Source organism: Mauremys reevesii, linkage group 23 (genome assembly GCF_016161935.1).
Source record: "Mauremys reevesii isolate NIE-2019 linkage group 23, ASM1616193v1, whole genome shotgun sequence".
Lineage (NCBI taxonomy): Eukaryota > Metazoa > Chordata > Testudines > Geoemydidae > Mauremys > Mauremys reevesii.
The window spans coordinates 16,153,761-16,168,359 of record NC_052645.1 but is presented as its reverse complement, the minus strand read 5'-3'; positions in this window follow the sequence as shown (position 1 = coordinate 16,168,359).

Below are 14,599 nucleotides of genomic sequence, written 5' to 3'. Positions count from 1 at the left end.
GATCAGGCCTCAAATCTTGAGGCCTGGCGGAGAGAATGAGCAGTTGCCCGAGATCCCTAAAGAAGAACGTCCATTGGAGCCTGTAATGGGGGAGGGGAGCAGTTGGCAGTGACGAGCGGATTCGCTAGGGGAGAGGGGACACTGCAGCCCTCTATTGCTAACCCTAGTCCAGTCCGAGCAATGCTGGCGACCATAGGCCTGACAGCTTGCCCTGAACACCTCCTCACATAACCCTGCTCAAAGCAGGTCGCATGGGCACGCAGCAGAGGAAGCCAGCAGCCCAACCCCAGCAAGGCTCTTACCGTTGCTAATCGCAGCGGAGTCGAAGGGTGGGAAGGTTTATTGAGAATCCCCCTGGTGCAGACAAGGCCTTAGAGAGTCCACTACAAAAGAAATATTTCTAGGAACATCTGCATGAACCCGAGCCGGGCTAAGAAAGCCTCAGGACATGGGGTGGGAATTCCCCCACCTCCTCCATCTACGGCCCTACACAATAGGTCAAGTGTGTTAGTGCTGGTGGTTGTTGGAGTGAGGATCAGGGCTGGATGGACAGTTCCTTTGTCAGTTCCCATTAGCCTGCTAATTAGTTCCACGTTGCATCAGGAATAACCAGCTTCCGTCCAACCACAAAGGGGAGGCGCCACACTGCGACTTGGTCCGTTCAAAATTCTTCAGAGGTAGTTCCAGGGTTCTGCAGTCTGAAGGCTGCCTCTGTAGGGTCCAGCCAGGCTAGACTGCACAAGGAGAACTAATAATGTTGTTGCTAAGGTATCATTTTAAAGGACAGGCGCTGTAGCCATGAAGAAGATGCCATGTCAATCAGTCAGTTAGAATGATACGGGCGGAAAGTCTCCAGGAAGTGAAAGCGATCTACAACCCTTTCACCCAAACTGAGGGCCATGACGCTGACCGATTCCAAAATGCAGCCACTGCTGGGGTGGAGCGCAGCAACCGAAGATGGTGTAGTGCAACCCTCTAGAACAATCCAGGCCAGGGCTCATTAATAGTGATATATCACTCAGTGATCATGCTTGCTCCTCCCGAAGGTGACAAAGCCTCTATACAGAAGACCGATCTTTTCAGCATGGCAGGTGGAAGGGGAGAAAGGAACCCAGCATTGCTCCTTAGGGCACAGAGGTCTTTTTGCTGTTTCCACAGCACGTAGCACAAAGCGGGTCTAGTCCTCAACTTGGGCTCCTAAGCGCAACCACAATATAAACACCATTGCGAATACGGCACCAAGTTCACATGGTTAGTTTCTTTTCACCTGATCTATTTGGTCAATCAAAGCTTACGGCACACACCGATCTGCTGCACACACCGATCTGCTGCACACACCACGGTGGGATAATTAGGTTACATTTAATCAGAGTAGGATAAAGGTCATCTAGAGCTATTAGATCATAGCCAGCAAAGCCACCTGCAAGCCTAGCAGGGCGAAATCCATCCAGAAGGGTGACTGCTAGAATAAAAAGGTCTAATTCAGGGGTCCCCAACCCAATGCCCTGAGCCCCTGCCACACACCTACCCCTTCTGCACCCCACACCCCACCTCCCTGCCCTGAGCCCCTGACACTCCCCTGCACCCCACACCCCAACTCCCTGCCCTGATCCCCCTGCCGCACCCCTACCCCTCCTGCACCCCACACCCCAACTCCCTGTCCTGAGCCCCTGCCACACCCCTCACTCCCCTGCACCCCACACCCCAACTCCCTGCCCTGAGCCCCTGCTGCACCCCTCCTGCACACCGACCCCCTGCCCTGACCCCTCTGCCACACCCCTCCTGCACCCCACACCCTAACTCCCTGCCCTGAGCCCCTGCCACACCCCTCCTGCACACCGACCCCCTGCCCTGACCCCCTGCCACACCCCTCCTGTACCCCACACCCTAACTCCCTGCCGCACCCCTCCTGCACCCCACACCCTAACTCCCTGCCCTGAGCCCCTGCCACACCCCTCCTGCACACCAACCCCCTGCCCTGACCCCCTGCCACACCCCTCCTGCACCCTCTGGGGCAGGGAGGAGGAGGAGTTGGGGTGGGGATTTCGGGGAAGGGGTTGGAATGGGGGCAGGGAAGGGGTGGGAATAGGCAGGGCAGGGGTGGGGCCTCATGGAAGGGGTGGAGTGGGGGCGGATCCCCATTCCCTGACATCTAAATCAAGCATAGGCATTTCTAAATGTAACTTTTGGCAGCTTATTAAAAGCTGGCCAGGCCTGCTGATGGGTGACCAAGGTGGGTGGGAGACCAAGACATTCTGACCTTCAACCGATCTTCTGATCATTCACCAGCTTTACATATCTGCAGTCAATGTTTGTTTCTTTCAAGCCATAAAATTGGCCAGCTGAGAGAGAGCAATTGTCTCTCTGATCGGGTGTTCTGTCTGGACACCGACCGGCACTGGATGGTTTAAAGGGAAACCATCCATTTAACGGGTAGTCAGGAAAAACAAAAAAGAAGTTGAAAGTAGTTGCAAGTTTCACACCTGCCCCAAGTCCTCCGGGCCAATTTTTGTGGTTTTACAATCACACCATCCTGTTTTTCAATTGTTTTTTACTATCCCCTGTGACTGTGTGAAAGACCCAAACAAACTAGGGAAAGTAACTGACCAGACAGGGGAATACAGTGAAACTGACGGCACGCAAAGTGCTGTCAAATGCGCAAAGTAAACACACTGACCAAAATCACTATTCTGCAAAGATCATAGGGATTTCTCGGAATACCAGGAGTTAAATAATCAGAAGTGGCATTTTTAATTTGAGGGTGCCCCTTAAAACGGAAGGGACAAGCTCCGCAATAATGCGCCCAATTGTGTACAGCATAATCAAGGGAAAACTCTTCCTTCTCACCGGCTGGGAGTCAGTTTACAACCCCATCACTTTCAGGGCCTGTAAAATCCAACTGGCAATTCACCCCTGAGGAGAGCAAAGGCCGAGGGAGGAGGGATTTATTTACTATGTGCTGCCTCAGAAGAACACTAAAATAGTTGTGTGTCTAGGTGATAACTTAAGGGCTTCTCAGCAGACTGACAAAAGCCCTGGAGATGGCAGCAGCTCAAACCCAACCTTCCAAGGCAGGGAGAATCATCTCAAGACCTATTTAGTGAATCGTTAGCTGTCTTCACAGATGGGTAAACTGAGGCACAGTGAGGTCAAGGGCCCATCCACACTATACTTAACAGGTGAGTGAATGCTGCCCCCAGTATTTGCAAATATGCTTTTGAATCAACCCCCCGCTGCATTCTCCGGGAGACGTTATTCACAATCCCTTCCGCTCCTGCTTTCTCAACAGCCAGCTGAGCAGAGCATGGAGCCAAAGCTGATCCGTACGGAGTGAAAGCAAACAGTGATGCAACTATGGGCGATTCACGGACACCCTGCCAGCGGAGCTGATGGAACAGAAAAGGGAGAGAAGTGAATTCAAACTGTGCACACGGCAGGTAAGAGCGATTGCTGTGCATGGGATGGGCCTTTTCACACCCAGCCGTTTCCCTGCTCTCCCTGGCCAAAAGCACAGAGCCAAAGAGCTGTGACTACCCCCTTTGCAACAGGGACAGTGCCCCTGTGTGCTAATTATTATCATGCCTCTGGACGGCACTCGGATTCCTCACTGATGGGTGTAATATAAATTCCTAGGCGAACAGGCGACTGAAGTATCTGCAATAATGATGGTAGGTGACTGACAGAGACCAACAATTCAAGAGATCCCTTAGCAAACAGGATGGGATCCTGAACAGCAGTTCTTCAACACCACCCCCCCCACACACACACACACACCGCCAGCACCCAGATAATTATTCAAAGAAAAGATACAGCCCTGAGACCACTGAGTATCCTTCATGCATAGGGCCAGGCATGTAAAGACACATGCAGTTATTTTGTGTGAAAGCAACAAGGGGGTGGGGGGAGTGTGAAGTCTAACAAATAAACCTTGGGGGGGGGGGAAGAGAGAGAGAGAGAGAGTGTGTGTGTGTGTGGATCTCAAGGGGTTTTAAATCCACAGAGGCACATAATTTCTTGAGAAAAGAAAAATCTCCTGTGCATGGTTAATTACCTGATATCTAGCTACTTATCCTGCCCCCATCACCGGGAGTCTCATACCACCACCCTCCATTGCTCCTCTACCCTCTCCCTGAGAGAATAAAAGCAGGTTTTCCTCAGCAGATCTTCCTTCTGTTTCAAAAGGTTACATCAGCCAATCGAGAGGACGGAGACACAGGCAAATGGGGAGGATCGACTCCTCCAAGGAACAGACACCCCCACACCCACCACAGCAAACAAGCGAGCTGATGAGAATCACGGTCTGAGCGTGGACGGGACAATCTGGGAGCCGCAGACTGAAGGTTTAAACTCCATGGAGAAGCTGGTGGTTGTGAATCAGTCGCCCCACTCTTTGCAACAGTCTACACCAGCTACAGCACACACCTTAACCATGCTCCCTGAACTGTGCTGAGAGCGAGAGCTGGGCTACAACCACCAAGGCTTTGGCCCCATTGAAAACACCTTTCAGTGTGGGTAGGTCCCGTCTGTGCTCCAAAATGGAAGCCGGCTGTAACCACGCCCACTGTCAATGCGGTGCCCAGGAACCATTCAGTGGCAGAGCCGTGGAGTTCCCGCTCCCCGTGCAAGCGGAGCTGCCCACAAACGAACCCCAATGTACTGCAGACGGTGCACTCCCAGGATGCAGCGTGGTTCCTCCTGGAAGCTCCAAGAACACAGGGTTCAAGGGGTGGCCCAGGCAGGGGCGGCCCTAATCCTCGTGGTTTTTAGTGGTATCTATGAAGAGCAGCTGAAGGGCTTTCAGTCCCCCCAATATAAACACACACTCCAAGCTACACATACACACATGAACTATACAAACATCTCAATATTAAAGCTGGGCCGAACCAACCCACCCCCGCGAGCCAAGCCCCTTCCCCTCCAAACGTGGGGGGAACGCCTGGCTTCTGGCCCAAAGTTTGTAGCTTGTCACTGTGTGTGTAATGAGCTGAACTTTGGGGTCTCCCCTCCCTCCCCCCACTTCTATTGTGCCTCTCATCCCAAAAGACCCCACAGCGCTTTGAAACCTATGGACAGCACCACTGAAATGCAGCCACCTCTGGGGGGGAGCTCCAAGTCAACAGGCACACAGCACCTAGTACAACGTTAGGCGGAGGGGAAATATTGACCCAGGCCCCCTGAATATTCCTCCCCTTATCCCCGTCCCTGCACACACAGACAGAACTAGCAGCTCAGCATCACTTTGACGCTTAGCTGTTTCAAAGCAGGTGAACTACAGTTCAAGCTCTTCCCTCAAACAGAAACCCGGCTCACAAGACTCCCCTGCACTGATCCCTTAGGATCTGGGGGGGGTTCACAGCTGGCAAAGTCCCAGCCCAACCACAACCTCCTGACACAGAGGGTTGAGTCCTGGGCTTGTCCCATGCGGCCAGAATAGGACCCTCCTGCTGGGGTTCCCCTGGGCTGCAGGCCCATCTTGGAGTTTTGCGTCTCAGGATCTGTGGTGGGAGGGTGGAGGGAGGGGAAGGAGGTTGCATTGAGATGCAAACGGTAAATCTTTATGGCCAAATGCCTTCCCCAGGGCACAATAGGGGGAGCGAAGGGCCCTGGAGCTACAGCCTTTGTCCATTGGCATGCAGGGAGCAGCTTGCTGGCTGCAGAAAAGGGAACCAACAATGGCACATGAAGGAAGAGGGGCTGGTCCCCTGCCCCTCCCCCTGCCTGTCCCATCCATCAGGGAGGAAGGGCAGGAGACCGGAGGAATGTGGGGCTCGGGCCCTGCTGGAGACTCCCAGAGAGACGGGTGCAGGCCAGGGCCTGAGTGAGAGGACAGGGGCTCTGTCATTGCAGCTTGAGCTGGGTCAGGCCAGGACGGAGCCTGGGTCCACCAATCCAGCAGCCCTGGTTTCCCTTCCCTTTGCTGCCACAGCTCCTGGGGGGGAGGAGGGGGGTGTCCTACAGAAGAGGTTTGGCTCCATGCTGGGAAGGTGGCCACAAGAGGGGTGGGTGCTGCTGCCCAAGCAGAATCCCTGCATTACAAACTGGAGGGGTTGGCAGTGCCAATGGCTCGGAGGGGAGGGGGGCACCAGGAGGCCAGCAGACCAAATCCATGAAGTTTCTGGATGGCCTGATCCACAATGGAAACCAGCCCTCCGGTGCTACGGCCTGGCCTCACGTCCTGCTCAGACAGGGTGTGCTGCGTGTGAAAGCAAAGATCATGTTGCCTTGGGACCCAAGCCGGACGCCTGGCCCCCTTCCACTTGGGCAGACACTTCCAGCTCAGCACCACTCCCCGATCTCTCCCCCACCACCCCCAACCTCCCCAGGACAGATCGCTCTGTCTCTCTGCCAAGGGAGGCAGCCCAGCCGGCAGCACCCAGATGTGTGCCACTCCGCCTGCCTGGCACCCTGCCTGAACCCCAGACATGGCTCCATTTACTGGCTTGTGGGTGCAGCGAGACCCCGTCCAGCACAGGCCGAGGGACAGCAAAGCCCCCCACAGAGCCCCGCCTAGAGCAAAGGGGTGGGGGGGATGGAAACAGAAAGGCGCTGGGCCCAGTTCGGCTCTGACCCATGCGGACGAGAACCAGGCGGGACGCCACGACCTCAGCAGCGTTACACGGGGCCGGGGCAGAATCTGGCCCGATGTTCTGGCCAACCCCCTTGGGTTGGAGCCCCGCAGGGAGGCTGCAGTCAGCACGGTCTCTAGGGGCAGCCGCATGAAACGCACTAACACAGAGTCCAGGAGATTACACCTGCCCTGCCCCAATGCACGAGCGAGACGCACGAGCTCCGCGCCCGCCGCGACAGACACTAGCCCGGGCAGACGTGTAGACTGACAAATAACAGAGGCCATTTAACATCTCGCCTCTGGGCCCCATCCTGATCCCACCAGAGTCAATGGCTCAGGATCGGCCCCTCCATCCAGACCGTGCTGCTGAGACGCAGCCGGTGGCCCCAGCATGGCTCTGCAGGGTTATCTACCTACTCAGCAGGATGAAGGGTGGAGATCCAGCGACTCCTCCAGCTTCTCCCCGGCAGCATCCGGTCCCTCACAGGGGCCTCTGAGAGCCTCACTCTCCCCCGTTGCTTCTGCCCAGCGGAGATTTAGCTCCACCAATTCGCCAGCCCCCTTTGCTGTTGCTTCTGCAGCTGTTTCACCGGCGGCTCGGGTCTGGATTCCAGCCTTCCTGCCGGCAGCTGCCGGCGCAGCTGTGCGCACAGCTGTGCAGGCCAGGGTGAGCAGCAAGTCAAACGGCTTCTTTAGCCGGGAGGGGGAAAAAAAATCAATAGTGACCCAGAGGCATCTCAAGCAGCGGGAAGCAGATGGCTCTGGGGCTGGGCAGAGCGTGTAGAATAGAGCTTAGAGGTGCTTGTTCTAGGAGGTATCAGGCTGTTCCCGGCCACACTGGAGCAGAATAGGTTGGGTGTCAGTGAGGCCTACCAGGCTGAGGGAGCCCTTCCAGCCCAGCCTGGTAATGGACTGGGAATCAGGAGACCTGGATTCAGTTCTCAGCTCTGCTACTGCTTTGCTGGGTGACCTCAGTCAAGTTGCACACACCCCCGCCCGCCTGTGCCTCAGTTTCCCCCTCTGTGGAATGGGGGTGATGGAGGGAGGGATAGCTCAGTGGTTTGAGCATTAGTCTCCTAAACCCAGGTTGTGAGTTCAATCCTTGAGGGGGCCATTTAGGGATCTGGGGCAAAAATCTGCCTGGGGATGGATCCTGCTTTGAGCAGGGGGTTGGACTAGATCCCTCCTGAGGTCCCTTCCAGCCCTGCTATTCCGTGACACTGACCTCAGTTGTGAAGCCGGCGGCCTTGCAGGTGAACAGTAGGAGCTAGAGGCACAGGGCAGGTGAGAGCAGAAGGCTTCAGGCTCACAGAGGCCCCCAAACAACCCAGGCCACTGGTGTCAACTGTTGCCCAGTTCACCAGAGCTGGCAGACTTGTGAGGGAGACTCGCCACCTTCTGGTACCCTGTGGAAAGAGCAGACGTTACAACAGGAAGCAGACAGGTAGCAGCAGCAGCCTCGAATAGCCACCTCAAACACACCTGCATCAAACTCTTATCGGTGGAGAACGTGAGCAGCCAGTACAGGCAGAGGTCTGGTAGCCTGCCTGATGGCTAGGCAGTATTATTATATTATCCCATCCCATGCCTTGCTGGAGGATCTCAAAGCACTTTGCAATCTCAGCCCTTCCAGCATCCCTGCAAGAGCATGAGTATGACCCACCTTATCGATGGGGAAACTGAGGCACAGAGTTCAGTGACTTGCCCGGATTCACAGAATAAATGACCCCAGGAGCTGGGAATAGAACCCAGGAGTCCTGGCTCCCAGGCGCCCCAGCCCCACAGGACACAGCCTGTGCATCTAAAGATACAGACCGTCTACAAAAAAAGTGGATCCTGTTCATTTTATTTAAAAAAAACCAACAACATGCAAAATGCATTTCATTTCTTTTGTATTGCAATGCGACACAACGCTTCGGAAGGTCTCACGGCCGCTTTGTACAGACAATCTTGCCTGTGGTATTTCAGCTCACCACACCTGTCTGGTTCCCCGTGCTGCCGTCAGAAGGAGGAACTCTCTCTATAGATAGCAAGCGTCTTAGGAGCAGAGAAGAGAGCCACGCCTCTTGGCGGGGGCAGTGGTCTGTTCTTGGTATTATCATCGCTGGCTCTCTCTATGACTCCGGCCAAGTCTCTGCTCTGTGCCTGGCTTTACCCAGCTCCATTTTACCTTCCTCAGAAGCAAGGCTGAGGCTGAATTCAGCAGACACCGGGTAGTTCAGCAGATAAGGGCCTGGGATTCAAGAGATGTGGGCTCTATTCCCGCCTCTGTCTTTAGCCTGCTCAGTGACCACGGTCAAGTCACTTCACCTCAACTTCCCCAGCTGTAAAATGGGGCTAATGCTACTTGCCATTCAGATCTCTGGCTGGAAAGCGTTACATGGGACAGATATTCTGGGTGGGGATTTTTAGCCAAGGATAAGACCTATTATACCCAGAGAACAGAATTCCTATGAACACTCTTACTGTTCTGTTATACACCATCATTATTTAAATGATGCAAAGGCTCAGGAACTAGGGGTGTGGGGGGTGCTGCAGCACCCCCAGGTTTTACACGGGGCCTGGCCACAAGCCCCACTTCCCAGCCACTGGCCCTGCGCCTGGGACTCCGCACCCAGCACCCCACTCCCCGCTCCACGCCTGGGGCTCTGCTCCCGTGACCCCGGCCCCGCGGTCCACTCCCGGGGTTCCGCTCCCTGGGCCCAGCTCCCCACTCCCGGGGTTCCGCTCCCTGGGCCCAGCTCCCCGCTCCCAGGACTCCGCTCTCGGCTCCACGGCTGGGACTCCGCTCCCGGGATCCAAGTCACCAGCTCTCCACTCCTGGCCTTGTGCCAGCCCCCAACCTCAACCCCCCCCCCGAGACACAACCCTGCTCCCAGCCCCAGCTCTGGGGAATGGGGGGGCCTCGGACAGGGGTAAGGGGGGGACATGAGGCAAAAAGTTAAAACTGCTTTCAGCACCTCGACCATTAAGTGTCCCAGCGCCACTGAGATGATGTGAACTCTAATTGTATCTGTCTCTTCTGTACCGCCAGGCCTCCTCCCTCAGCGCTCGTCCTCTCTTTGGCCTTTTATTCCACCTTCTAAATCAAAATGCGGCTCTGCTCCTCCAAGCGACTCTGCAAAAACGCCTCTGGAGGGACCTGGGCTGCGTGTCTCTCAGGGACTCCCAATCACACCTGCTCTGCTTGCAAATGACACCATTCCTCCTCCACCCCGGAGAATCAAGCTGGATCCTGCTCGCCAAATCCTGGCTTGTTTACAGCTGATCACCCCCTTCATGTGGAGCAGGTTTGCCCCGTGACGGGAACTTTGTCAGCAATTTGCTTGATGCTGCACAAAAAGGAATAGGCTCCTCCGAGGCCCGGATATTTAGAACCCAAACTCCCACTGGTTTCAATGAGAGCGAGGCACCTAAATCCTTTTGAGGATCTGGCTCCAGTTCACTCTCATCTCCCTTTGTTGGCTCGAAGGAGCAAAGAGCAAGAAACACTCACCCTAGTCACTGCAAGCAGGGGATGTGGCTCTGGATCCAGCCAGGTTGCGGGTTTGTTGGGAGGAAGGTACCACGTTTGCTTACAACCCCATGTCCAGAGGTGATCACTGAGTCTGGGGATGCCCCATTTCAGACACGGGGCCAGATTTTCCAAGAAGCTGGGTGTAGCGGAGCTGGTGGGGGATGAACATCCATTACAGGTGAGGGAACCTGACAATCTGGCCCCTTGCACCTGATACCCACCCTGCCTGGCTGCGGACGGGGAGCCGCAGGTCTTGGGCCGTGCCAAATGTCAGGCAGTAAGGGTCCAGATCTGCCAAGATGGGAGTTAGGCACCTAAATATCTTCGAGGCTCAGGGCCTGTGCCTCAGGTTGGCCTCCCCAAAGCAGAGGCCCCTGCAAAGTTTAGCCCGGTTGACCTTGCATAGTAGGAAGTGGTTGAAGTTAATTCGTGTACTTGGCCACTAGGAGGCGATGCAGGGTAAGAAGCTGCTCGCTTCTGGTGCACATTGAGTTCACCAGGAGGTGCTTTTAGTTGAAACTTTCCAGGGTTAATGACATGATGAGCCCCTCCCCGCCCCCAACAGCTGCTGAGCCCTCCTATCTCCTGCCAGGCCTGCTGCTTGTGCTAAGCCCGGGCACCTCTAGGCTTGGCAGTCCGTAGCCCCGGCGCTTGCTGCATCAGTTAGGAGTGTAAACGAATTGCTTGAGCCCTGGCGCCTCTTTTGTTGCAAATTAAGCACCGGGCAGAGTGCTCCTGATGACTATTAACAGGCGCTCCCCTGTGCAGGCACAAGGCAGGAAGTCGCTACCCTGCAGCCAGAGATGAGATGATTTATGATGTGCATTATGGTAGCGCCCAGGACCCCATGGTGCTAGGAGCTGGACAAACATTGAGCTAAAAGATGGTCTCTGCCCCAAAGAGTTTACAGTCAAAGCCTGCCCGGAGGTGTGGGAGCTCCCAGGGGGAGCTCTTAACTACTGTATTAGTGTGAAATGTGAGGTGCCCCTGGGGCAGGGAGGCAAGGTTTTGTTTACAAACAGAGGCAGGATGATTAAAATAAGGATCTGGAAGTCTAGCCTGTAAAAGAGGAATCCCTGGGGGGAGGGGGTTGTTTTACAGAGAACTCAGGGGACTCAGGAAATATACAGCCAAGCCCTCTGAGCCAAGGTTGCATTCAGAAAAGGGGGAGGTTTGGGGGTGTAGGTGAAAAGAAGGGGCCCGAACCAAGGGCAGGGCTAGCAGTGGGATAGAGACGTTCCCACCCTACCTGTGGTACTTACGTGGTCCCATCACCCCGTCGAGCTGAGCGCCTCACAAAGTCTAACCTATTTCTCCCCACAGCCCCTCGCTAAGGCAGACCGGGGCTGTTACCCCCATTGTCCTGGTGGGGCACTGAGGCCTACACAGCCAAGAGGGCCAGATTTTCAATGGTATTTAGGCACCTAGTGGGATTTTCAAAAGTGCTTAGAAGGTTCCGTGCTTTGCGAACCCCACTAGATACCCGCCTGCATCCTTGGGCGCCTAACAGGCTTTGAAACGCCGTCCTTAAGGCACTGGCCTGAGGACAGACAGAAAGTCCCTGGGCGGAGTAGAACCCAAGTCTCTCAGGGCTAGTTATCTGAAATCCCTAGTGTTTTCAGGTGCCTAAGTAGCCCCTGGAATCATGGTTAAAGTTGCCCTTCTCCCCCTCCCAAAATCTGAAATGACGTCGCTGCCTGAGGTGCCCTCTCTCCTGTTACGGGCAGGGCTCTATTTCGAATGGCCTGGGTTTGAATACACCCCTCTTGGTGCTTTCTCCACCTCCGTTTAGCTGTGTACAATGAAAGCCCCTGGCTGTGGTTAAGGGTAGCCTAGTGGGCTGACCCTACGTTGGGGAGCCAGGAGATCCATAATTCTAATCCTGGCTCCAACCCTTCCGGCGCCTCTAAGAAGTTATTTGGGCCTAGATTCTCAAAGATAGAGAATCTTAGGTGCCTAACTCCCTTTGAAATCAGTTCGAGTTAGGCGCCAACACACCTTTGAGGATCTGGGCCGTAGGCTACAATTCTCAAGTTTCTACCACCTTTGGGTGCCTCAGGTCAGGACTACACAGCAAACCTCGCTGGCATAGCTGCGTCGGTTGGGGTATGAAGAGGTGGGGTCCCTGATTGACGCAGCTGGGCCAGTAGAAATCCCTAGTGTAGACACAGACCAGCAAAACTACAATTTTGCCAGTATATCTTATTCCACTGGGAGGGGCTGGAATACTGGCAAATAGTGGAAGCAGCCCAGTTTGGCTGGTATAAACTGCGTCCACACTGGAGTACTTGGCCGGTACAGTACGCCAGGGCAGCTCTGCCGGCAAAGCCTTCCGAGTGTAGAACTGGCCTCAGATTTTGGGGGCTCGGCTTGTGACACTTTAGAGAGGCCTGATTTGCAGAAGTGCTTTGAGCACCTGCAACTCCAGCTGGCGTCAACGGAAGCGGTCGGTATCCATGCCTCTGAGAACTAGGTCCCTTGAGGGGTCTCAAAAATGGAGGCACTAATGAGCAGTGGCCACTCTTGAAAATCTTGGCCCAAACCTCCTTGCTAGATTCATGCAGGTAAAAGCCTCCGTATCACACACACACACACCCCCGACACACACTAGTAACGAGTACCAGCTTTTCAACATGCAGAAACGATCATTTTAAGTGGCAACAGCAGCAATACGGGGCTAGTTTTCAGTTGCTTGAGTTTATCATTTCTGCATTTTGAAGAGCGGGCGCTGTACTCTTTACTAGAAGCAATGGCTCGTGTGTGCTGTCAGTAAAGCGGGGATGTTTTAATGCTTTGTACCGACCCTGTGTGCACTGGTTATTCCGTTAATACAGAGAGCCCGATAATGGAGGGCCGGATAAACGGGGGTCTACTGTATTTAACTCAAATGCCTAACAAATACTTGGCAGGGAAGCTCTTTGGTAAAGATTCAAAGTCCTGCTCATCATTTAAGGCCTGTGAAATCTCACGGTCCACTTCTCTAGGTCCTCCGAGGAGAACTTCAGCAAAAACTGCAAAATCCATCCCTGCCTCTTAGAGAGAGAGAGAGAGTGTAAAATCTTCAGGCCCTTCTTTATCCACTACAAAGAAGCCTTGAAGAACACAAGCCTCGTCTTCCTTCCCAGGTCCCCTTTAAACGAACCTTGTGGCCAGCGCCAGCAGCCGAGAGGCTCTGGCTGAAAGCGAGCCCAAGGAGTGGCCATGCTGCTTTCCGCAGCCCTGTTTGACCTGCTCCCTGCGCAGCAGGAGCGTGACGCTGTGTGTGCATTCCCTGGGGCAGGCTTTGTGCTGCGTGCTTCCCTTGCTGGGACAGGGGCCCGGGGTAAACAAACTCTCCAGGCTCATCCCAGGAATCCCGTCCCCCAGCTTTGAAAAAGAAAACAGGTCGGTGGGCGGGGAGCAGCATAACCTTTGGAAAGTTGTGTGATGATGTGTCTGGGGAGATAAGGGACAATGACACAACACCGCACCACAGGGCCACGTGATCAGAGAAACACAGACGGAGCCCGCCTAGGGGGCCGCTGACTGAAGGGAATGAGCGGCTCATTGTCGACCAGCTGCTATTTTAGGGGTCTGTCCAGCAGAATTATTCCAGGCCTAAACTGTAGGCTGTACGGAGGTTCCATCCGGGCACTGGTTACATCCAGTTCTGTGAGCTGCCTAACCTGTAGCTGATTCTGCTGGGGAGCCAGACTAGAGATGAGCCCAAATAACATCAGAAGAAAACCTCACCCCTGAATCTTTCCCTGACACTCCAGCTGACCTCAAGCCCGGGTTTAGTGTCCACCCTGGCAATGAGGTAACCAGCCCCCGACAGCGAAAAGACTTTGCTCAGGTATTAAATGCTGGCTCAGAGGGACTGACCGCCCCACATAGCCAGAGAATGGGACTGATTTTAGAGTCTGCATTACTTGCATTGCCCTGGACTCAGAGCGTGACCCAATTGTGCTAGGAAGCGCTGCACAGATCCATTATAAATCAGAAGAGACGGGCCCTGCTCTGAAAAGCTGACAGCCTAACTAGCCCAAGAGTGGGAGAAGTGAAGGGACGTCCCTATTTGGCTGATGGGGAATAGAAGCCCAGAGAGATTAAGGGATTTGCCCAAGGTCACAGAGTGGCAGAGGCAGGAATTGAATGCAGTTTCCTGATGCCCAGGCCTGGCCTGCACCATACAACCACCCTCTCTCTCAGCAACGTGCACCCCAGAACCTTTCCCTTGCAGGTGGTTCTAATCCAGCCCAGATCAGCACTAGCAGTGAATGAAAACCGCCCCCCCAAGCAGCCGTGAGAGGGTATCAGCCCAGGTGTGGTGTCAACTGGCAAGTGTGCTCATCTCCCCAGTGCCCCCAGAGCAGGGGAGTCAAGGAGCGAATGGGCGACAGAGACAGAAATATTCCCTCCCCCATTCCCCAGCGGAGGCTGCTGCCTCTCAGTGCTGCGATTCTGCCAGCATTGCATGCACTGCACCCGGACAGGAGTCTGCAGCGCGTGCTACTTACTCCTGGGTTTGTCTT